General features: G+C 31.8%; 1 pseudogene; it reads left to right on the top strand.

Annotated features, from left to right (window-relative positions):
* On the top strand, positions 1–27,459 carry LOC127541380 (BTB/POZ domain-containing protein KCTD6-like; annotated as a pseudogene).
* Positions 27,460–27,529: the final 70 nt, after the last annotated feature.

Here is a 27,529-nt window from a genome sequence, read left to right as displayed (position 1 = left end):
ATGCAGCATGTGGTCTATGTTTACGTGCTTATTCCTCCTGTGAGCTCTCATGCTGTTGGGGATACCACTTCTCCCAAGCGTGTCACCTGTGGTGCTCAGACACTATGGATAGATGGTTGGCAATACGCCTAGGAGATATCCAATATGACTGCTTTTTTAGCAAATGCTACTCAGTTACATTTCATCTGATTACTGATGGTAGTGCTGAGGGTAGTGTCCCATGGGGGAAGACTGCACCTGAATAAAGACTTCAGGATAGTTCTTCTCAAACATTCTGTTCAGATTAAAGAGGAAACTTTCAGTGACTCTCAAAGCAGGGTCCTTTTGACTTTTTTGAAGGGGATGGCATCAATGAACACAGAAACTGATGGAACATAAGCCTTTTATGTGATATGAAGGGAATAGCATCACTCCAGAGATAGTATGACAATCAGTGTTTAAATGTATGCACTTTGAGAATTAGAATTTTTGGTCAGAATCTTGCAGTAGTAGAATTTAACAGCTAGATATTCATAAACATACAAGCCATGTGGTATACATAAGGTGAATGACACTGTGTAGCATTTATTTTAAAACTAAAATTTGTTGAAATACATTGTTCCCAATGTCTCAAGATACTTAGGTTAAAAAAAAAAGACAAGTCACTTGAAATATGGGAATCCATCTCATTAATCATTCTACTTTTGTCCTTCCCCTATCAGAATCCATGTGACAGTTTGTTTTACTCCCTAATAAGGCACTAATTGCTGCTGGGTAATACAATGGATTAGTGTGTCTGGTCTGAAATCAGGAAGATTCATCTTTCTGAATTCAAATCTGGTCTCAGACAGAAAATGACTAAACAAGAACAACAAAATGTTAGGGCTAGAAGTATATTATTATAGATTATTATTTATTAATATTATTAGTATTACTAATTACTAGCTTTGTGACTCTCAAAATGTGGAATCTGGTCTATGTTTACATGCTTATTTCTTTGGTTAAGTGAATCTCTAATGATAACATCACCCAATTTCTTGGGACAAGAGGGACAGAAATATTTATATTGATTATCTATGTACTGCTGAGCATTGCATCGGATCTAAATTACCTAAATTAGCAATGTTAAATAATTTTAGCTCTTTCATTCATTCAGATGAATTATAAAGTTTGCCTTGATTTCCTCATCTGTAAAATGAACTGGAGAATGAAATGACAACCCACTTAAGAACTTTTCAAGAAAATGGGATCACAAAAAATTAGAAATGACTGAAATAACTGAATGACAACAATACATTTTTCATATAACTTGTTGTTGGTGCACATGAGATATTTTCTTGTTATACTATAAGCTTTAGACATTCCTAGATTTATATAAATTTCATTTTTCTATTATTGCCCAGCAAAAAATCCCAGAAACACTCAATGATTGTTAAATTTTTATTTTTTTTAGACAGCTAGATGATACAGTGGATAGGGCCTCAGGCATTTAATAGCTATGTAACTTGGGCAAGCCATTTAACATCTGTCTTTCATAGTTTCCTCATCTGTTAAATGAGAATAATAGTAATACTTACCTTGATTTGTAAGGATCAAATGAAATAACATATGTAAAGGCATTCAGTAGTAACTGACATGTAAGCATGATATAAATCCAACTATTTTGAAATGTTTACTTCCGGAACAGAATTCAAAGGCACCTCACAGAACATAAGCTTTTCTAATAAAAGTCAATGGTTCATGGTAATAAGTGAATACACACACACACACACACACAAACACACACACACACACAACCTTTAATGTCTGTCTACATGGTCTCTTCTGTGTATCAGTTTTTATTTGTCCATGCCTATGTATGATATTTTAGGAACTTCAAGACTTTGAAGAACTTAATCCTAAGGCTCTGGAAAATCATCTTACCTATTTCTCATTTCACAATTTCTTGTTCTCTAATCTCTGTGTGCCAGTTCTATCTCACTGATATAGAGCATTGTTCTAAACTCAGTTACTTCTTTCTCAATCAACTTGGCTTCTTTTCTTTCAAAATAATTTCCAATTTATTTAGATATGTAAATTAAATAATTAAGAATTGATTATTAAAAGAGAGAATTAAAGATTTTAGTTCAAAAATATTTCTGCTGTATTGAGGTTTGGTAGGTATGTGGAACTAAATAAACTTGAAATAGTGAATAGAGTCAACAAAGCACCAGTTCACCAATTGAATTTTAAAATGAAAATTGATTTTCAATGTTTATTTTATTCATTTTTTCACTAATGGCAAACATCTGATTTTGTTGCTTTTTAATATTTCAGATTTTAAAAGAATAATAAAAATGAATTTTTATTCTAGTATTCAAAGTTGATTGAAAGTGTGAAATGGTATAAATTTAGATAAGGTATTGAAATGAAAGAAACAGGAAGAAATTATTTAAAGATCATAACTCTTTTAATTTTAACTTTCTCACTTGATCTCTGGCCAAGTCATAGGTAGAGAAATAATACAACCCACAACTACTGAGAAATACAAAGATTCCAGAGGAGAAAATCAAGCTACCATCACAATACAATAGTCATTTATATTATTAAATTCAATGGGATTATACTATTGTTCACATATAAATGTAAAATATAAATTTATTTTAATCTTTTAGAAATAAGACAATTTGCCTTATTTTTAAAAAAATAAAACAATGCCTAGTTTTAAGGCATTCTTTAATTGAAGTTAAGGTTCTTCAACATATTCAGTAATATTTGGTTAAGTGAATCTCTAATGATAACATCACCAATTTGTTGGGACAAGAGGGACAGAAATATTTATATTGATTGTCTATGTACTGCTGAGCATTGCATTGGATCTAAATTACCTAAATTAGCAATGTTAAAGAATTCTAGCTCTTGGCACAGATGAATTAATAATCTTTGATTGCTCTCTGAGCTGTACAACCTTGTAATGTAAACAAAAATAGTTAAATGTGGGTACACCAAAATCATGTGCTAAGTCATTTTTTTTTTTTCGGAAATTTCACAAAGATGAATTTTACCAAATGGAACTTATTCATCAGTAAATTAAATATATTTTCTCATAAAAGATGGCAAGGATGGGGTAGAAATGTCTGAAATCCCATTGCATTATATATTTATATTTTATAGCTCTCCTTGCAAGCTAGCAAATGATTTTGGGATGTGTGTGTGTGTGTGTGTGTGTGTGTGTGTGTGTGTGTATACAAATGCATGGATACATACTTGGATACACACATATACAATAAATATAAATGTCATATATATATTTCCATATATTTTGTATATTTCTATGTATGTACATATTTGTATATATATATATTTGTGTGTATGTATAGTTATCAATATAGTTATATATCAATAAGGGGGGGGTCAATGTTTCTCCAAAGTATCATGATTGCTGCAACAATATATTGTATTCATTATCTACAATCCTTATTGAAATATTAAAGAGTTGTGAGGGAATTGAACATGAATTTAAAGAATTAACAGTACCTGTAATAGGGCCTCTAATTCTCAAAATGTTCTATTACTATAATACATATACACATAAATGTGTGTCTGTGTGTTTTTCTATTCATCTATTGTATCTATCTATCTAATATATTCCTCCCCTCCCAGTTTGCTCAACTCTAAATTTTCTCCCTATCCTCATAAATCTTCACTGTTCACTTCACTGTTATATTATTGTTCAAGTATTTTCCCTTTATCTACTCTCATGTAATAATACTGATTCAAGTGACAAATGTATTTCTATGTATATATCTCTGTGTACATATAATGTATATGTATACATGTACATATCTATTTGTCTGTCCATCTATCTATAACTAAAACTATAAATGTAGCATTTATAATTGTAGCTTTCAATAACACTATGCTGTTTTTTTGAACATGCAATCAATGCATTAATCAGAATCCATTTAACAAAATTAATGTTAATTTCTTTCATTTATTTGTGTCATGAACAGTGGAGTTTTCATAATTTATTAAGGTTATATTTACATGGCTTTTATCCACTTTAGAAATCATTCACTTCTCATGATGGTAGCACTGAGGTTAGCCTACCCATGAATCACAGCAAAAATAATTCACTATGTTTAATATTAATACAATAAACAGCAAAGAAAGCAACAGTGAATTGTCACTTATTATAAAGTGTCACTAGGTTATCTTTTAGGTGTATCATTATGATCTAAGGCTATTATATTTTTATCACTTGAATAAATTGGAAATCAATTTTCAAAGGGCAGGTATGAACTAAGTGATGTGTCTTTTATGTCTGTCATTCATCCTTTTATACACTAATAGTGCATTTAATACTAATGCACCCATTTAGCCTGACAGCTCAATAGAGAATGGACTTTTTGCTTTTTTAGTACAGTAACAACATAACCACCAAACCATCCAAGATTCATGAATTTTCTCTTTTTGCATGCCAATTCAGTATATGATACTTTTCTTGAAAAAGTTGCACCTATGATGATGATGATTTTAACTTATGTACTAATTTGATCTATAAATGCAAAAGTACTCTTAATGCTTCATTTTATTTCTTTCAAAAAGAGAAAAAAAAAGTGAAATTAAGGAAAATTTTGATTAGAAACTTATAATGTACACAGGTCCTGTAAATGCTATATATGTTAGTATACTTTTTTTTTCTATATTCTGCCAACAAATCTCTTTCTTTTTAATGACATGTTGTATTTTGACATATCAGTCACCTACATCTAAAACTTCAACATCATTATTCCTCATCAAAAAATTTAAACATTTTAATCTACAAAAATTCAACAGATAGTATATATGCTTCCATACTTCTGTGATTTATTGATAGAAAGAAAATGTTTTAATCTTTGTCATTTGGAACCAGCATTGCCCACTCTATTTGACTTGAATTATTTTCCCCATTAATAGTGTCTCATACACAGAATTGTAATAATTTTATAGTTTTCTTGGTTCTGCTTTTCTAACTCTATCAATTCATAAAGCTTTCCATATTTCTCTGAATCTTCATATTGGTCATTTCTTAATTTATACTTATAATTTAATCATATTTCACTGCATCTATATACCAACATTTGATCAGCTGTTCTTCAATAACTAGGCATCTAACTTATTTTCATATTTTTGTTATTACAAATAGTGCTTATAAAATCATGATATAGTTTCTTTTTGTCATTATCCTACTAGGCATAAATGTAGCAGTGGGATCATAGACAAAAGATTATGAGTAGTTTAATATTTTTCCCAAATATATAATTTAAATGACTGGAGATTTCAGTACTTTTCATTTTTCAGTATTTTTTCATTTTTACTTTCAGAGATATTTGTTTATTTTTATTTTTTTTCATTCTGAGACATAGGAAAGAATTCTCAGAGAACATTTTTGTCTTTTTTTTTCCTTCTTTCTTCCCTCCCTCCCATATATGATATACATATTTCCAGCTTATTAGACTAGAGACTTTGGGGGAATTTTACCTTAGATGAACTCTTACACTTCCCCCCACCTATCTCTATCTGTCTCTGTCTATCTGTATGTATGTATATTATACACACACACACACACACACACACACACACATATATATATATATACATACATATGGATACAATATTTACAAATATAACTTTATATTTCTATCTTTATCCTTAAAAACTAAATTCCTATCCTACTGTTAAACAAATAAACAAAATATGATATATGGATATATAATTAGCATAATGCCTTGCACATAGTAGCCCCCTAACAAATATCTATTGATTGAAAAGAGAAGATATATAATGATAATCCCAGATCAAATTAGTCCCTATGAAAAGATAAGGAAATGCATCTATCTCCTTTCTTTGCAAAGATAAAGGAGGATAACATGGAATATAGCATATAATGTAAGATTTGATTGATATGTTAGTTTTGCTAAAATTCCTTTTTATTTTTCTTTTAAAAAAAATCTTTGTGGCAATGGTTCTTCACTGAGTAGGGATGGAGAAAAATATATTCAGAAGAAAAGTGACATAAAATAAAATATTAATGATTTTTAAATGATATAAAAGATAAAAGCATAGAAATGGGGATGAAGTAATTGTGAACTTTATAATATTATGAGTAATTTGCTATAAATCATTACAAAAAATCAAACTAACTCAAGAAATGAAAGTCATATGACTTTTGGTTTCATTAAAAATTATACCACTTATAATTAGTACAATTATAATCAAAAATAATTAACATAATCTCTTTTAAAATTCAGAATGAATCAATGGAATTTTAAAATTTGAATCAATTGAATGCCTACTATCAAAATGTATATGTAATATGAGTATTTTCTAAATCAACCAGAGTTACAAGTGGTAATGATGTAAAATAGAAAGATTTTTATGGAGGCAAACAATGATATTCAGACTGGTAATAATAACAATGTATTAAAAAGTAAGTTATAAATCAGCAACATTAATGCTGTTTTATGTGCATTCTATTTGTGTGTGTGTGTGTGTGTGTGTGTGTGTGTGTGTGTGTGTGTGTATGTGTGTGGAGAGAGAGAGAGAGAGAGAGAGAGAGAGAGACAGATAGACAAGGCAGACAGAAAGACAGGCAGAGAGACAGAGAAATAGAGACAGAGAGAGACAAACAGAGAGAAAAATGTGGGATATGTGTGAGTGGATCGATAGATAGATGACAGACAGACAGACAGACAGACAGATGGATAGATAGATAGATAGATAGATAAACATATCCCTGTTAAATTGAAGCCTGGTTGGGAATGGTGAGGGGATGAAAGGGGAAAAAAAGAATACAATAAAAAATACAGAGCAGAAAACAAAAGAATAACTTACGAGGAAGCAAAGAAAAGATGTACAGACCTGATTATCATGTCTTGTGTTATTTTATATGTTTTTTTGAAATAGAAATGTATTTCTGGGTACATGAAAATCTCTCCTTTCTGTCTTTCTCTTATTTTCTATTTGTTTAAAATATTTTAAATAAATAAATAAATATATCATTATGCTTAGAATTCAGAGAAGTATAATCAGGTCGCCAGTCTTTTAAAAATGATTTCTTCAGAATGGTCTAGCTCATTATAATCTCACTTGAGCACCATTGCTATAACATAAAATAGAACAAATATGATCAAATGATGAAAGAACAACAAAGAAGAAAAATATTTAACCATTAATACGAAAGATGAGAGAATAACAAGCTGACTTCTAGAAAGGGAATTCAATGCTACAGTAACTTTTATGGCAGGTTGGTATCATGTATTTTTTTTTGGAAATTTACTTGTAGGACATAGAGCTGCCTCTTTTGCACAACTTCTCAGTTGATTGGAGAAGAGCAGTGACATTTTGATAGAAAATAGTATGCTTATATTGAAAAAAGATATTTGTTCAATGAACAATGTATATAGAATAATATAAAAGTAATATCAATATTATATTTCTCCTTCTCTTTCCTTCCTATCAACATTTTCCTTTTTTTAACCTTTGGTGCTTGGAATTTAAAAACAATATTGTTTCCTGACAGTTTATTTTTTGATTGTATATTCATTCCTTGCAACAAACACATGGAGATAGCATAGATTTAAGCTATTTGTTAGAAATAGTTAAAATTCCATGTGTATAAAACAATATCATATCTGAATGCCTTAAACTTTTATTTATTAAACTATCCTTACTCAAGATGGACTTATATTTTAATGGGAAAGATGAAAAATAAGCACATAAAATAAATATATTCATGTGCATATATATGGAGAGACATGCATATATGTATATGCCCATCTAGGCACACATATATACATATATTTATGTTTACACATAGGCATACATGTAGATACACATATACATACTCATATATATGCAAATGAATATAGACATATACATACACACATCCACTCACATATATGTGACAGAAAAACAGAGATAGAGAGAGACAAAATGAATTACAAGATAATTTTGGAAGTGAGAGAACTAGTAAATCAGGAATTAAGAAAGATTACAAAGGAAATGGTACATAAGGTGCTATTGCATCTTAAAGAACAATACTCTTCTTTACAAGGGTATAGCTAAGGAGAAATTGCATTCCAGCAATAGGGGACATAAAATAATTGAATGTATTTTGTTTTTAATTTTTATTATATTCATTTTAGATTTTATCTGTTCTAGAATGAAGTGGATAAATGAGATATTAGATATCTAATTTGAAGCAAGAATAATCATATTATTTATATTGTATTTATCCCTACTTTCCATAAAATTCTGTGGATGAAACATTACATCATAAATCTAAAGTTGGAAGGACTTCTGCTGCCATCTGGTACCAGTACTCGTACCTTTGAAGCTGTCTAGGGCTATGTGTATAGGGCCTTTATACAATAACCCCACTTTAGATCTACCTACTACAAAGCTGTTGTTTTATAGAAGGAGACTGAGTACCTATGACCTTAGATGACTTTCATAATTTCACAAACAAAGCAGCCAGTATTTGCTCCCTTTTGTCCTTTTGCTCCATATCTACAACCATTTCATTTTCCCTCATGAGTCAAAGGTAAATTTGTTCATGGGTTCCTTTTACTTCAGAAATACAGACTTAGGCCTAATTTCCTGATTCTGTTAAGGAAGTTCATGCTTTTTTCTTTGTTCTGTTAAAATGATAAAAAATACTTTGCACCTACCATCTCAGAAGTATAAGGTTCATTTAGCTAAAGTCTGTGGCAAAGAACCAAACAAAACAAAACATTGAGGAAAAATTAAATGAAATGCTTTTAAAAACATTTTAAGGATTATTGTAGTATTGAAATGTTGTGCTTTTAGAATAATGGGAAAATTTCTTCTGCAATTAAAGAGAAGAAAGAATGCTCTGATGTTCCCAACCCATCATACAAGGCTATTCAATGGAGAAACCATCCTATGGGGATCCTACAGAGATCTACATAAGCTCTGGAAGATGTTATTTCATAATCCCCAGATCAAATTGTATAACTATAAAGAAAAGTCAGTCTACCTCAGCTGTCTGAGAGCCTTAGCTGAATGAATACACAAAAGGCAATTATAGTAAAAATACACTTGTGAATAATCAGTGATCACTTAATTAATCAATACGACCTCCCATGTAATTCATTTCAATGAATTACTGTGTATCTTCAGGCACTGAGGGATTCAGAGCCTAACACTCATACCAAACAATGGGAAAATGGGGAAATTGTTTTTAATGGATTGAAAAAAAAACTAAGATGAAAATTATGAATTTTTTCAGTAACTCCTATCAATGACATCATTTACTTCTTAGCTATTTTATGTAATTTGTTACATCAGAAGTTAAATATGCTGAAATTACAATGTTCAAAGGGAATATGTTCTCTTCTCTATTGAGAACCAAAACATATGGTCCATAAAATTAAAAATCCATTTTTTTCCATTGAGAATTCTTTATGATGAGTCAATTAAAGTAACTAATATTTATTGGATGTTTAAGGCATGCTTTGCAATATATTAGGGGCTAGTAGAGTTATAGATGTAGACATATATGGTGCCTGCCCAGCAGTAGTTTTCACTCTAGTTGAGAGTAGATGATTAAACAATATGTGCTATTAAGGAAAAAAAAAAGTCCACAATAATTATGTATATATGTATTCATGTATAGATAAACACATATTTTAAATTCTTAATCTAATAAATACATATAATCATAATTATATGTAATAAAGTCAGATATGTTATATGGAATAGAATATATCAGAAATGTATTATATATATATATATATATATATATATATATATATATATATCTTATTTCTTTTGACATAATTCCATTATAAAAAATAATTATATACAATTACATTATGTTATGTATTTTAATTGGAATAAATATTATGTAAATTGTTTCTTACTAAATCAGAATTTCAAATTTAAGTGCAACCTCACAAGTCAACCTATCAGTACTGCCATTCATTCAATGATTTCTTCAAATGAGAATATTTGATTAGAAAGATTCAGGGCAGGAGAAACCACTATTTTTTAATGTAGTTCATTCCCCTTTATGATAATTGTAATTAATATTAATAATTAAAATTATTAGGGACCTGCTTTTTTCCTATATGTATATGTGTATGTATACAGATATATATGTATGTGGATATATGTACACACATATCTGTATATATGCAACAATTCTTCATTTTTTTCTCTTCACTATCATATAATGCAATCTTAAAATTTAATTCCATTTCCAAATACATGGCTGATGTTTGACTCTGTGCTGATTGCATTGCTTGACTCAGTTTCTCATCTGTAAAATGGGAGATGATAATAACACCAACCTTCAAGAATTGTTAATAAAGATCCAAAGCCATAACAATTAGAAAGTGTTTACCATAAAGCCTAATACATAGCAAGTACTAAATAAATGTTAGCTATATTACAATTGTCCTCCATCATCCTTATGTTCCCCTGATAACTCTTCGAAACCTCATTTCAACCCAGGTCTTTCAGATTCCTGGCCCAGAACTTCATCCATGGAGTCACCTTCACCTACCAGAACTCTACTCCTGTGAATATGTGATTTGGCAACTGCTTCTGAAAGTACTGGAGCTCCACTTCCTTTGGCATTTTATTTTTTAAAGACTTAGAAAAGAAAGTTCTTGATAATAAAGTATTTGGCATTCTCAACTGTAAAATCTGGGCTAACTCTCTGGAGGGCCTTGAGACCAGGCAAAGTCCTTGGTCTTTAGGTGGAGAAGTGAAGGATGTAAGAGGGTCACCACATGGCTGTTCCAAGATGTTGATTGAAGTCTGGAGTCTGAAGCCTGAAGTCTTCTGTAGCTGAGAGCTGCGGCTAAGAACTGTGGCTTAGAGAGCCCTCTGTCTCTGGGACTCCCTTAAATACCCCAGCACACCACACTGCGCATGGGCATCTGTAGAACATCACATCACCACATCACCCTAAGTATATGCCAACTAGATTGACCACATCATTTCATTACATTAAGTGTATGCTTAGAGAACCACCATCTCACACCTACTACTTAACTACAAGCACATTGCTGTCTTAGATTCAAGTACATTCTTTCAGAGTTTGGCCCCCTACACTCAACTAAATAAACATTTATTGAAAAAGAAAGCAAATCATTGCCTCAAGGATCTTACAATATAATTGGCAAAATAACACATGAGAGAGACTGCTCCTAGTGTAGACTTGGAATGTAGGGAAGAAAACCTTGGAGTTACAAAGAAGCAGAGCTTGCTGGAGAATCTAGATCTAGCTCTTTATAAAGGAAATCTTTTAGAAGAGCATAATGTTGACCCCCCTCCCCACCCCCAGCCTCCATTCAGACGCTCAGAAAGATGTTATATTAAATAGAATAATGATGAGATTTCTGATGGTCTTCTTAGCCTGAGTGGAAAATCATGTTCCTAATAGTTCACACCAAGACAAGAAGCAGATGGAAAGAGGTATATTATCAGTGAAAAATAAATTAGTCAATAATTCCAGGGAGGGAAGGGAAGAAAGAAGATAAGGTAAAGGGTTGAGTGAGTTAAAAAAAAATACAAATCTAAGAACTATATGAAACTAATTACGGAACAATTTTCTTTCTTTTTTAAAATTATTATTATTATAACTTTTTATTTACAAGTTATATGCATGGGTAATTTTACAGCATTGACAATTGCCGAACCTTTTGTTCCAATTTTTCCCCTCCTTCCCCCGACCCGCTCCTCCAGATGGCAGGTTTACCAATACATGTTAAATATCTTAAAGTATAAATTAAATACAATATAAGTACACGTGTCCAAACAGTTATTTTGCTGTACAAAAAGACTTGGTCTATGAAATAGTATACAATCAGCCTGTGAAGGAAATCAAAAATGCAGGCGGACAAAAATAGAGAGATTGGGAATTCTATGTAATGGTTCATAGTCATCTCCCAGAGTTCTTTCGCTGGGTGTACCTGGTTTAGTTCATTACTGCTCTATTGGAATTGATTTGATTCATCTCATTGTTGAAGAGGGCCACGTCCATCAGAATTGATCATCATATAGTATTGTTGTTGAAGTATATAATGAATTTCTGGTCCTGCTTATTTCACTCAGTGGGAGGGGCTCCAGAATAGACCTCCTGAATGGGGAGTGAGCGGGTTCCGTGTCTGAACCCGCCCACCCGGAATTGCCACATTGGCTAAGGCTTACGTGGACAAGAGCTGAGGGTGCTGGGAAGGCACAAGAGGAACATAGCTCCACCTTCGGGGAGGATCTAGGAGGAGCCACCAAAATTACCGGAAGAGAAGCCTAGAGAGATAAAAGGAAGAAGCACAGACTTGCAGGCAGACATTTCTTTCCCCTCCATTTGCTTAAATAAACTGTTGCAGTAACTCTGGCTCCCTGTCTAGTCATTTCCCTTTCAAGGGAACCGGGGACACCCGAAGCTGAGTCCGCGGTGGATGGACTTAGAGTGCGGAGGAAGGAGACCTGCTTTTGCCGTGAATACCACGATTTGGCCCCGAACAACATAGCATCAGTTCATGTGAGTCTCTCCAGGCCTTTCTGAAATCCTCCTGTTGGTCATTTCTTACAGAACAATAATATTCCATAATATTCATATACCACAATTTATTCAGCCATTCTCCAATTGATGGGCATCCACTCAGTTTCTGGTTTCTGGCCACTACAAAGAGGGCTGCCACAAACATTCTTGCACATACAGGTCTTTTTCCCTTCTTTAAAATCTCTTTGGGATATAAGCCCAGTAGTAACACTGCTGGATCAAAGGATATGCACAGTCCGATAACTTTTTGAGCATAGTTCCAAATTACTCTCCAGAATGGCTGGATGTATTCACAATTCCACCAACAATGTATCAGTGTCCCTGTTTTCCCACATCCCCTCCAACATTCCGCATTATCTTTCCCTGTCATTCTAGCCAATCTGACAAGTGTGTAATGGTATCTTAGAGTTGTCTTAATTTGCATTTCTCTGATTAATAATGACTTGGAGCATCTTTTCATATGGCTAGAAATAGTTTCAATTTCTTCATCTGAAAATTGTCTATTCATATCCTTTGACCATTTATCAATTGGAGAATGGCTTGATTTCTTATAAATTAGAGTCAATTCTCTATATATTTTGGAAATGAGGCCTTTATCAGAACCTTTAACTGTAAAAAATGTTTTGCCAGTTTATTGCTTCCCTTCTAATCTTGTCTGCATTGTTTGTACAAAAACATTTCAATTTGATTATGGAACATTTTTCACACAAATGAAATCAAGTTAAACTATTGGGAAAATATTAATTGTTCATGGCTAGGTTGAGCTAATGTAATAAAAATGACAATTCTGTCTAAATTGGTCTATTTGTTCAGTGTCAATGAAACTGCCACAATATTATTTTATAGAACTAGAAAAATTAACAACAAAATTCATCTGGAAGAACAAAAGGTCAAGAATATAAAGGGAATTAATGGGAAAAAATACAAAGGATGGTAGCTTAGCAGTACCAAACCTGAAACTTAATATTATATAACAGCAGTCATGAAAACCATTTGGTACTAGATAAGAATGGAATCAATGGAATAGATAAGATACACCCAATAAAATCATCCAGGCCTATAGCAATCTAGTATTTAATAAACACCCAAACTCCAACTTTTGGAACAAGAACTCATGATATGATAAAAATTGCTGGGAAAACTGGAAAATAATGTCAGACCTACACGTCACATTCTATGCCAAAATAAGTTCAAAACAGGTACATGATTTGGGCATAAAGGGTGATATCATAAACAAATTAGAAGAGTAAGAGATAATTTATCTATCAGATCTTTGGAGAAGGGATGAATTTATGACCATGAACAATTAGAGAACATTATGAAAGGCAAAATGAACAACTTTGGTTACATTAAATTAAAAAAAAAGTTTTTGCAGAAGTAAAACTACCAGAAAAAAATGATTAAGAGAGAGAAGTACAAAGCTGGGGAAAAACAAAACAAAACAAACAAACAAACAAAAAACTTTGCATCCAGTATTTCTAATAAAGTATTTCTCTTCCCATTTATTTCCCCAGAGTTGTGCACAGAACAAATACTTAAAAGATTTTTGTTCATTCATTTGTTCTTTCATGTCATATCTGGAGTATGACTACCTCTCTTGAAATCTGACAGTTTTTTCAAGATGCAGTTCAAATATCACTTCTTTTTATTTTTTCTGGTCAAAAATGGCTTTTTCCTTTTTCTGACCTTTTATTTTTTTTAGCTATTCTTATGTATTTTTCAAACTTGATTTTTAATCACATTTATATATATATATATATATATATATATATATATATATATATATACATACATACATACATACATACATACATCCTATGCCCATCAACATGATTTTAAGATCTATGAAAGCAGGCATCATTCCTTAAGTACTTTGATACTATGAAATTTCTATACCTGTTTGTGGAGGGCAAATCAATAGCCAATAAATCTTTTTTGAATGTAAGGAAATGGGAAAGCTATTTCTTAAAAAAAAAAAAATCTTAGCCTACATATAGGGCTTACATTATATTAAATAATTATATTAAACTGAAGAATAATAGAAGAGAATTCTGGGCAAGAGCAAAATATGAATGCAGATATTTGAATGGAAATTTACATAAAGTCTCAACTGAAGTATTCACAAAAAAGTAATCACAAAAATTGATTTCATCTAATAATTCTTTTAAGTCTTTGAATGATTTGTAGTTAAATTAAATATTTGGTGATCTAGAAACTTCAACTAAACATCTAATAATAACTAATATTCAAGAGGTCATAAATAAAGAGCTAGAAGAGATCGTGTAAGCCATTGATTCCAAACAACAGTTTATATTTAAATGTTTTGCCTTTGGTCATATGGCAAGTGACTGAGGCAAGACAAAATCTTCCTTATTCCAAATCCACAACTATCTGCTCTTCCGCAATGTTCTCAAATTTAGCTGTGTCAAATGTATAATGTAAACCCTATACCTTAGTATAGAGATCAAAATTTGATTGAATCCAAATTATTTAATTATGCATCAATTGTCCCAATATATAGGAAAATGAGCTAAAAGTCTAGATGATATGATGTATAGATTTCATATGAACCTACCACTACTTAAGTGTCTCCTCTAGAAACAGTCCAGGAAACCTCAACATTTCACCATTTAGTTTATTCTTCCAGAAGTGTTATTTTCATAAAACCCATCTTAAAATACAAATTGCTACTTTGAAAGATTAATATATATTCATTTGCACTCTGGCCATCTGTGCTTCATTTTTCATGCTTAGACTTAATTATTTTTTCTCCTTTTCAAAATATATCTCTCTGTAGTCCCTTTCTTTTAGATTATTTCTTCCATTCTTCCTGTCATTTGTCTTGATCTAATGAGAATATGACACTTTTCTGCCTTTCCCATTCACCTAATATTCCCCTCCCCTGATTATCCTTCCTAAAATTTCATTTAAAAATTTAATGATTATAGATAGATCATTAAAATTCTGTAAAATCAGTTTTATGTAGGGTAGACCATGATTGTCCTAGTGTTTGCATTAGGAGGGCCAAATACCTAATATAGGACTTTATTTCTTAGGAAAAAGTATACCATTTAAAATAACACACACACACACACACACACACACACACACACACACACACACACACACATTAGTTTTTATCCATATTTTTTTAAATGCACGGGAAATGAAATGGAAATTGCTTTCTACCTCAGTTTTGCATTCCAAAATTCTTGACTTCTGTCATATACTATCTCTGATGAACTATTTATTGGATAGTAAAATCTAGTCCAGATAAATGAATATGCATGGATAAAAACTGAAGGAGGAAGGGTTACAATAAGGCCAATATAAACTGTTAAAAACTATTCAAATGTAAGGCATTGCAAAATTTTTATTGCTTTTAATTGCTTTTTCTTTCCTTTTCAATTACCTTTCAAAACTGGTTTTCTTTCTTGTTAACAGGATTTCTTTCTCCTCTAGACCCCAGCGTATAAAACTGTGACTTCACAGTTTTGTTTTGTTTTGTTTTGTTTTAAAGAGTTTACTGGGTCATTGACAGTTAAATGATGTGTTAACGGTCATACAGCTAGTTTGTATTAGTGTCAGCACTTGAATTCAGGTCTTTCTGATTAGAGGTCTACCAAATAATCTGTCCAATGTTACTTTAACACACAGAGACACACATAAACACATACACACAGAGTAAATTAGACTAACTAGGTATTTCCAAATAAAGGTGATACTCACCTATTTCTAAGGGAAGATTGAAATAGCTTATAATCAGCAACATAAGTTTATATATAAAATATAACTATAATCATTTATAAACTAGTTTTCATTCCTAAAGAAGCTAAATAACCCCTCTCCTAAATTTATATCACTCAGTAAATATGTTCTTTGGGGCCACAGTACAGGTAAATTAATTTCAACATGGATTTTATTATCACAGATTCTCAATTACTGGAGTCCTAATTAATGAGGTCTCATCCTATGGCCAGATCTAAATAAAATGCTAATTATGAAAAACTAGGCACTCCCAAGAAGTAATAACATTAGTCTTTTTAGTGGTTTATTTATGTACTAACATTTGCCTAGAATTTCATCTAATTAGTCAAAAAACCCTATGGTTTAGGTTTAGTGGAAATAGTTTGGGGTTAGGAGTCCAAAAATAGTGAATCTAGTCTAGATTCCCCTCAAACATTTCTTTTAACATTAGGCAAATTATTTAATTTTGGGATCCCTGAGTTTTTCTGTTTAGAGAATTATTATGGTTATAATTATCATTGCACTTGTCATCCATAGATGTATCACCTATAATAATAGTTGTGGCTAATAGAGTGGAAAGAGGGGATGGATAGGGAAAAGCTGTAAACCCTCCTTGTACTAGCACTGACTTCCCTAGTGCTTTTCTGTTTTGTGATTTCACATTTGGAATGATTTACCTTCGAATTTCAATTATGGCTCAAAATTTTGTAAAGTGATGAGAATGGTGAAATCTAAAATAAGTGAGAAAACAAAGGTTTGAACTGAGAATATCAATTTACCCTATAATGCATACCAATTGCATAACAAATGGGGACCAGCCTTTCTCAGATTGGCATTGGACTTCAAATACAGAGGGAAACAGATTGTTATATATCAAAAGAAAACAATTAGCAGGACATAAAACTAGATAAAATCTTTGATAATCTATTGGAATTGGAAATAATTGGAAATAAGATTAAGAATTTTCTGAATTGGGAGTTGAATGAGTAAATTTCAAGTGTTGAAGACTGGAGAGAATAAACAGATTTTTCTGCATGTAAAACAGGATTCACTCAGTTCTCATAATAAGCAAGCAGGTGAAATTTAAAGGAAAATGAATTCTATGTCTTAAAAAGGAATCAGTTTTATAAAATGAAATCAGTTTGTTTCACACAATTCTCACAGTTCTTAGATCAACTCTCTGATGGTCTAATAGAAAATATCCCTATATTTCCTTAGAAGATCAACAGCTAGGAATATAATAGCCCTAATATAATGACAATGTATAAGGATCAATGTACTATACTGTAATCAAAGTCCTGTAATAAAAAAAAAAATCAATCCAAGTTGAAGACAGAAAACTTAGGTCTAGATAGCAGTATATTGTTCAAAATGGAATTTTTCAACTTAACAATGTTAAACAACTTTTCAATATTAACAATTTAACAATTGGTCACACAGATTAATCTCAAAGCTATTATCAATCTAGTGTCCAGAACTGTAGAACTGATAATATGTATTCTATATTCAGTCAGTTACCATCTGGTATATACATTTTGTTCTGTTCACAATCAAGGAAGTATGGTGGAAAGTCAAAAGATCCACCATTACTGGGTCTGTATCTCAAGGAGCTCATAAAGGAGAGAAAAGGACTCACAAATGTTTGTAACAGCTCTTTTTGTGATAGCAAAGAATTGGAAAAGGAATGGATGTCCATCAATTGAGGAAAGCTGAACAAGCTATGGTATATGAAGGTAATGGAATATCATTGTTCTATAAAAATGAACAAGCTGATTATAAAAAAGGCCTGGAAAGATTTACATGAACTTTATGCTGAGTGAAACAAGCAGAACCAGGAATTCATTGTACACTAAACAATAACAGAATTGTGAGATGATCAACTATGGCAGATTTGATTCTTCTCAGTGAATTAGTGATCCAGACAATCTTAGGCAAGCCATTTAATCTCTATCTGAATAATTTTTCAAATATAAAATATTAATATGACATGGTTGTCATGAGGATCAATTTAATACAATATCTGGCATATAATAGATAATAAATGCTTGTTGCTTCCCCTCCTTCTCCCCTCTGTATCTAGGATCCTATGATTCCATGATCTCTGGCAATTTTTGAATCTTATTTTTGTGTTTTGACAAGTATCTTGCCTGTGCCCCCATAAAAATAAAATCTAATTGCACTCTTCATTAAGTTGGAGATCAATGTATCAAGAGAAGGGGAGTAAAGAAAGGGCAGCAAAATTCCTTGCTTCAGGTAGTAGAGGACCCAGACAGGACATTTATCTGATGAGATAATGCATGTGCAAGCATTTGAAAATTCTGCTTCACAAACTAACATTTCCCGCCTTGATAGTCTCACAAATTAATATGATCTTTATTAATGTTTTAATATATAAGTGAATCTTTACCCCCTAAAAAAGACTATTTTTTTTAAAAATTGCTGCTTTAAACAAAATATTTATTAGACATTGGGCATCTATTAGACATTATTAGATAACATTTTAGACTTTTTCAACATCTTCTGCATAGACAAAGGAAGAAAATGTCTAGATTTCATAGTATAAGCTTCAGTTACTTTCCTGGGTTCCACTACACTGTTGCCATCAGAAATATTATGTCTTATATATCCTCAAACTTCTGTAGTTTGGGAGTTTCTGCAAACACTTAATATTTTTACTTCTCATTCATTGCATTCTTCTTCATTTCATTCATTCTACAAAAAATGTCAATTTTTCCTCAATATACAGCTCTTCCATTTTAATGTACTTCTAGAAATGTTAATAATTATCCCTTGCTTCCCAAAAGACAAGCCTGATTTTAAATTGAATTTAAACAAAGATTGTGCTCTGATTAAAAACCTGAAAGTGTTCTCTTATAAATTAAATATATTTGAATGTATTTGTTTTTTGATATTTCCCCCATTCTTACAATGCTTTTCATTCTCATTCCCATGTTCTAACTTCCTTTAAGTCACCTAAGATCTCAACTTCTGCAAGATGTCTTTTCCAATCCACATTAATTTTAGTAACTTCCTTCTGAGATTATGTCCAATTTACTCTGTGTATATCTTGTCTGTATATAGTTGTTTTGAACATTGTGGTCTCTTCTATCTCCACTGAGGAGCAAAAAAAGTTATTAGTGTCATTGTTTTGACCTTTCTTTCTACCCCTAATGCATAACACAGTTCTGATACATAGTAGGGACTTATTAAATGCTTTTTGACTTGAATCGATAGCCAATGACAAATCAGGGGTATTTGACTAATATGCCAGAGTGGTCAGAGCCAGCCTTGGAGTTAGGAAGAACTGATTATATGATGCTGGACAAAAAAATCTAAATTGAAGAGCTGATGCTGACTTAGCAAAACAGAATTTCCTCATCTAGGGGTAAAATATACTAATTAAATCATGGGTCAAATCTATATTCTAATGTCTTTACAAAACTTACTGCTTACTTTTTATTTCATTCATATGTTTCAGAGTTAAATGAAGAAGATGATTAACTTTCAATAAATGAGGTGCTATATTAATATTATTCTTCTGATATGTTGGAGGAATTTGGTTTCTTTATTTTCAGTTGCTATATTTCTCAATGGCTTTTTTCTTATATTTGTACTTTGTCCTTGCAATACATTTCATATTTAATTAAAGAAGAAAGGAAGAAAGAAAAGGGAAATAGATCATTTAAAATGCAATTTGGAAAAGGAATAAAATCCCATCTGTTAATTAATTTTCAGAGAAAGCATTATACATTTCTTGGTTCTCTAAAAAGGAGTTTGACTACTTTTATGTTGGTTCAGCTTAGATTTTTAAACCAGATAAACACTTTACTGTGAATTTTTAAAATGTGATCTTGAAAACTCAATATAGAATTTAGAAAGAAATCTCAAGGTTCAAACAAATCTTTTTGAAAAATAAAACCTCCAGGATATGCCCTTTATTGATTATTAAAAGCAGACAAACTTCTCCTTCAAGATTTCTTTTACCTTAGATTTTTCCCATTTGTAGTTAGGCAAGAGGCCAGCAGAGCTGAATAAAAAGATTGTAAAATCTGATAATTGTGAATGGTTCAAACAGATCAAACAAAAAACTGGTTCAAGAATTATTTTTCCCCTAAAATTTCCCAGTGAGTATGGATGAGAAGAGAAAGGCAATTCAGAAAGAGGGAATATCACATAAGTATTTTTCTTGGCATGGAAGATTTTTATTTGCTGTGCCACATGACTAGGTAAGTAAAGCACTGTTTATTTTCTGTTTGGTGCTAATGTATGTGACTAATGCACTAATAAATATTTCAGACAAATCAATTGTACTTTCTAATGGTGAAAGGTAGGTAGAGCAGGAACATTTCATGAGAGCTTGTAGGAGATTGATGCTAGGCAAGGAAAGGGATGATTCCAACTGTGAAATTTCATTATTTCTTGGGATTTGTGTATCTACCTTAATGTACAGCTTATGTAATTTGAGATGCTAAATCTCTCTGTCTCTGTCTCTCTATCTCTGTCTCTGTTTTTTTTTTTTTTTTTTGTGCTCAATGTTCTAAAAGTTGCAAATCTGACTGTAGTTACTGTAGAAAGCATCCACAGTACAACTGGCAGCAGTATAATTCCATTTTTCATCTAGAAAAATGTATAAATCCTATTTAGTTTTACTATTTACTTTTCATTGGAAAATACAATTTGTGTGCATTATGTCTGACACATATTTGGCTCTTGCCAAAGTCTCAGAATTCGTCTCTTTTCAGATAGTAGCTTTTATTCAGAAAGCATGGGGGAATAGTGATATCTGGAGAAAAGTAGACAATGGGAATATTGGTTTTAGGCATAAACTCAATATCATTAATCATCTCAAGATTCCATTTGCCCACTGAATAGTATCCCCAGCATCATTTTAAAATGGTTCAGTACTGTGTGGGGTCTATACTTTTAAGACAGCTAGAAAAGATTGGATTCTCTTCACAGGTTTTGAAAAATATCTAAGAAGTATTTTCTATCTATACTAAATTTGAATGGTAGCAAGATAGTCTTCCCCTGGCAAATTTCTCTGCCTGTCCTATTTAAGAAATACCAATTTCTTCCACGTGGTACACAGGTAAGTTAATTTTTACTATATTTACCCCTGAAAATATGTATGTGCATCCCTTGTTGTATATAACTACATACATATATATTTGTATACAAATATATGTATAATCCATGTGTGTATACTTATCTATTTATTTATCACCAAGTAAATAATTTCCCCTAGTGCCATTTTTATGAAGTTATAATGAGTTTTAGAAAACTTTGAACTTATGATTTTCTTTTTTTAAAACGGAAGCATCTGCCAAGTTCCTGGATTAATTAAAAAAATCAAAATTAGGCAGAATGGTGATCCAGATGGGAGACCAAAGAAATAAAATAGTGTTTTATACATACATATTTTTAACATTTATCAAAATAATTGAAAGTAACAGGGGACACTGTAGTTACTTGTAACATTTTATAACATGGAGAAATATAATTTAGAATGTTGCTGATTCTCTCCTACTTATATGCATGTGTGACTAATTCTAATCCAGAACTATAACTGTGCAGGCTTAAATTCATTGGAAATTGTTTATAGACTGGACCAGAAGACAAAAAAAATGCTTCTAAATGTTATGGCATTCAGAGTTAGCTTTGGTTCAGAAAAGACCTTGAAATTCAGCATGATGCCTTGATCATATTCTGAGTGGCTACTTTTTGACTTGTTGATGCTTCAATGGACTTTCCTTCTTTTCATCATCTTTTCCAAGAAGTCTCCTATTTTTTAATTTGGAAATAACTTTTTATACCAAACTTTCGTAATATTTTGTTCTTGTTTCATATTTCTTTGTACTTATTCATTGTTTTATATTCCACTTATATTACATGTCTCATTTTCACCAATAAACTATAATTTCAGTAAGATCATACCTTCACCTAAGATAATGTTTTGCCTATATTACATCCTCAATAGATAATTTTAAAATGATGCGATAAGTTGAGTTCATAAATTAGAATGGAGCCAATTGCATTAAATTGATGCTTATTTATATTCTAATATTCTAGTTTAGTATCCATTTAAATTTTTTAAATATGTCTATATTTGACTATTCTTGTATTTTTGTTTGTTTGTTTTTTCCTGAGGCAATTGGGGCTAAGTGACTTGGCCCAGGATCATACAGCTAGGAAATGTTAAGTGTCTGAGACCACATTTGAACTCAGGTCCTTCTGACTTCAGTGCTGGGTTTATCCATTGTGCCACCTAGCTGCCCCTGTATTTGACTATTCTTGAGGAAGCCATTCTTTTCTTGTCATTTAGTCACTTTCAGGAGTGTCTGACTCTGTGTGAGCCCATTTGGGGTTTTCTTTGCAAAGATATTGGAGTCATTTGACAATAAATATTTAATAAATACCTATTATATAATACTGGGTACTATTCTAATCTCCATTGTTGATATTTAGTCATTTCAGTCATATACAAAACTGATTTCTTGACAAAGATATTGGAATGTTTTGCCATTTACTTCTACAACTCATTTTTATAGATGAAGAAATTGAGGCAGTGTTAAGTAACTTGCCCAGGATCACACAGCCAGTGTCTAAATACAGATTTGAACTCAGATCTTACTGTCTTCAAGCCTGGTGCTTTATCTACTGTGCTGCCATTTATTTCCCTCTTTATGTAGAATGTATAAGAAATCATTCATTCTAATTACACAAATTATGTATAATTACACATATGCTTTAATTATATGAATTATGAGTAGGTATTGATTCATTGTGATCATTGTGAAGGGAATATCCATATTGGTTAAATTATTCATCAATTAGCATCTGGATTATTTTATAGAGTTTATTATGCTAATGAGATGGGCAAATATAAAGTAGTACAAATAAATTTATAACTGATTGAATTGTTGGATTCAAAGAAAATTCCTTGAAGGTTCAAAGGCAACTTGGACAAAACTGAAAAGGGTTTGTACTTGCCCTCAAGGAAGCCAATGATGCAATTGGATAGGGTGCCAACTCTCAAATCAGAAAGACTTATCTTTCTACATTCAAATCTGTCCTCAACAATTTACTAGCCCTGACATTGAGCAAATTACTCAATCCTCTTTTCCTCAGTTTCGCCATCTGTAAAATAAGCTGGAGGAGGAAATAACAAGCCACTCCAGTATCTTTGTCAAGAAAACAAAGTCTTTGAAGCAATTGAAATGACTGGCCATTGATAATGAAGCTTAGAATATTACTGAGTACATTGTAGGTATTTGTTAAATGCTTATTGATTAATTAATCATTAAGGACTTGGATAAAGCAATAGATGGCATCTTAATAAAATTTGTTGATGGCACAGAGATAGAGAGGATTACTAACACACTGTAATAAAATAAGGACCTAAAACAATTTTAACAGATCATAGCACTGAGCTAAATTAATACAGTGAAATCTAAAAGGGATAAATGGAAACCTATATATCCTAGGTTAGATTGTACATCTTTAAAACTTGATGTTACTTCAAAGAATTATGGGTGGGCTAGACATTTCTTTGGGTATATCTGAACTTAGAGATTTACCAGCTGAAAAAAGAAATCATCTATTTGTGATAACTTTGATTTATTTTTATTTTGATTTTTAGAATTAAGCTCCCTTCTTTAGGAAAAAGTAGCCCTAACAACTAAGCCACACTAACATGGATATGTTCTTAAAACTAGGCTACCTATAGATTTAGGGAATGGATAAATTTAAAAGTTTTTGCTTTTTAGTAGCATATAATTTTGAATAGGAGATAACAACACATTCATAGGATTATTCTTTTAAAATGTTAGGTTTTCCTTTCTTGAAGAAAAGGGATTAAACAGAGTATAAGTCCCCCTTTCTGGAATCTGGTGAAAACTTAGCCAGAGATCAAGTTCCTTTTTCCAATCATAATGTGGAAAGCTCTTTTTCCCTCCTTGAACCAGAGGTTAAATTGAGTAATGGTATCTTCTAAGGAAGATGATTGATTGGGGAAGTGAGAGCTAACCACTGACCACAAGTTCTTTTCCAGTATGCTTTCTAGTTATAAAAGGTGCCAATCACCTGACAGAAAGGATGTCTAGCATAGAATTAAGAAAGTCTTGGAGAAGATAACTAGTCATTTGATCCTTTTTGTCCAACTGAAATACATTCAAAATAAGTTTCTGTGATTTCTGTTTTTTTGGTTATAAAACTATCTCTGTAAATTGTCTCTGACTCTGAGGAGTCAGGTGACCTAGTTTGATATGCAAAAGTTGGCATTGAAAATTAAATAATAAATGACTTGGTAATTTTGTTCTCAGTTCCTTTCTTATGTTAGATAATCATTTTTAACATAGTTGTGTGAAACCTGGGCTTAATCCCCTTTACTTCAGTTTCCTCATCTCTAAAATAAACTAGAGAAAGGACAGGCAAAATATCTAAAGTATTTTTGCTAAGAAAACCCCAAATTGTGTCATGAAGAGTCAGACATGACTTAAATTGACTAAACAAGAAAGACATTCTATGCTAAAGCACCATGAGAAAGGAATACTTTGTTCCAGCTAACTTGTTAGTCATATTTAGGTTATTTTTTTTTACCAGAATATTCCAACAGTAACTCATTCTTGTACTTTCGTCTCATTTTCAAGTGCAATCTACCTCATTTGTCTTTGGACTTTCCAAACCGATGTTTAAAGATGATAGTTTTGAAGTTGATTCAGCTGAAGTGCTAGACCATACATGTTGCCCGTTAGATAAACTGTAGGAAATAAAGAATGCCTTAGCTCTAAGAAAGAATTACTTAACAATCACCACCACCCCCCCCAAAAAAAAGAATAGCATTGAAGCATTTCATCAACTTACATTACTTCATCAAGACTTACTTTAAACTTCAAAACTTACATAAAATTTCAAAAACTGATCTTCCAGTATATAGGTTGAGAAAATATAGAAAGTTGGTTTTACTGAAGGTATTTTATGAGAAACAGAATATTCAAAGGAAAGAAAAATAGATTTGGAGAACTTCCCAGAACTCAGTTTGAAACCTTACTCAGTCTCTTAATCACCTCACTTTATCTTTTGTGGTCTCAATTTCCTCATATGCAAAATGAGAATTGAACTGGGGGATCTCTTGTATCACTTCAAAAAGATGCAGAAGGACAATCCTACTGCAAAGAGGATATTGTAATATCAAAAAAAGAGGGATAATCCATGTGAGCATAGTATTAGGGTTACTCATGAGGTCTGGTCATGAGCTGTAGAAGAACAATGGTAAATCTCCACATCAAAAAACAGAACAAAAAAGACACAATGACAGGAATGTCTGAGGATCACATGCAAGTTTTTCTATGCAATAGAGCTGATTTTACTGATTCTATTAATTATGATACTCAAGATTACCTTCTTATACTCTTGCTGTCACCATGCACTCCATCCTTTGTAACCTTATCATATATTCTTTTTAAGCATATTTTCTGTAACTTTCCTTGAGCTGTATAATAAATAGTTCTATTATGGAGGAAGCAGATACTTTCAACAATGACTTACAATAAAAGAACAATTCAAGACAATAATACAAACAAGTAGGAAAAATACCCCAACAATGTAACCAATAAGAGAATTACCATAATTCTTACAATTTTCTTGCACCTTACATTAGAGTGGATGAAAAATGAGTTAATGGTATATGGTGATTAGTGGGAGAATTTAATTTTTAAACTTAACTTTACAAATTAACTGCATTTCTGAACTAAGTTTATAGACAAAGAAACAGTTTGGGGAATTTTGTTTTACATGATATCAGGATGATATAGAAAAGAATCAATTAAAAATGGAATTAAGATCATCTGATTTTCTAAGTTTTAGAAGGGAAATTCACATGATGTCAAGATAAATAAAAATCACAACAACAATGACAGGAAAATCTCAATTTACAGATAAAGTTAAACAAAAATCCAAAGTAAAACAAACATGAAAAACTATATTGATTAAGATCAGGTCTTTTTATATTTTAGTAACACACTCTGGATATCCACTTGATCAACAAATTTCATCTTAAATTAAAGATGTCTCATGTAGCTGTCTGGTCTTTAGAAAAAATTGCTCAAATATTCTTAAATAAATATCACTTTTTTAAAAAAAATAAATATAATTTTCAAGGAAGCTCTGAAGTGGTGTCCTATTTAATAGATTTGCTTCTATATTACCAAATTATTTGTAGAAATTACTTAAATGTCCTGTCTAAAATGTTTTGCAAAATAGACCTCAACTTAAGTTAGCATAACCTCACCTTTTATTTGTTGAATAATTAGCTCATGCAGTAAAAATTAAAAAGTTCAAACCTTATAATTCTGACCTTATTAGCAATGGAGCTATGTTCCCTTTACTCCTGCGGCTGGAGGCACCATATTCATGTTGAGAACAGCAAGAGCAGCAGGAACTGTGGGAGCTGCTATGCTGTGTCACCAGCTGGACCCTGATCTGGCTCCAGCCTAACCTGCTTGCCCAGACCAGAGTGGTATTATTATTACTGAACCCTCAGTGAAATTTGGATATGGAGTGATCAAGCATCAGAGCAAACAATTTGATTATAATAAGAATTGTATATCTCTAGAAGCAATATAATGATTGATCCAGTCACATTAAATGCAAGGGCCATATGTACATGACTTTCTTTACTACTATGATGTAGTATCCTGACTCCATTTTGGCAGTCATGTTTGGTGGTGACTTCCCTACAGCCAAAGACTCCCAAGATAACTGGATGAACCCCTCTTTCAATACATCCTCAATTTAAGGGATTCAGAATGGATTTTGCCTCTTGTCTTTAAGGAGTAAAGTCAATTTGGCTTGGGAAGAAGTTGACCAGAATGAGCCATTGATTCTGTGTCTCAATATGCACAAGGTCCCATGAAAACTTTTGAAGAAGTTATTGAACTGTCCAGCCATCCAAATTACTCCAAGTATTCCAACCTGATGGTGATGATCACCTGGCATCTGACCCTCACCACAAACTCCACTCTCTGCTTGAGAGTGTCTCCAACTACTTTACCAAGTGGAATAAGCACCTGGTAAACACCAGAGATTGGCCATTATCCTTCATCTTTGATCACTGAGATTACAACCAAGTCTCTCTCAGCCTATCTCATGAAGAATATTACAAAGCAAAACTTTAGGATCTGCAACAAATGGACACATCATTTGAATGAGCATGTAAACAAATATATGATGGAATATAACTGGATT

Source organism: Antechinus flavipes, chromosome 6, assembly GCF_016432865.1.
Source record: "Antechinus flavipes isolate AdamAnt ecotype Samford, QLD, Australia chromosome 6, AdamAnt_v2, whole genome shotgun sequence".
NCBI classification, from domain to species: Eukaryota; Metazoa; Chordata; class Mammalia; order Dasyuromorphia; family Dasyuridae; genus Antechinus; species Antechinus flavipes.
The sequence above is the reverse complement of the archived record's forward strand: the minus strand, read 5'-3'. Positions and strand labels throughout refer to the sequence as shown.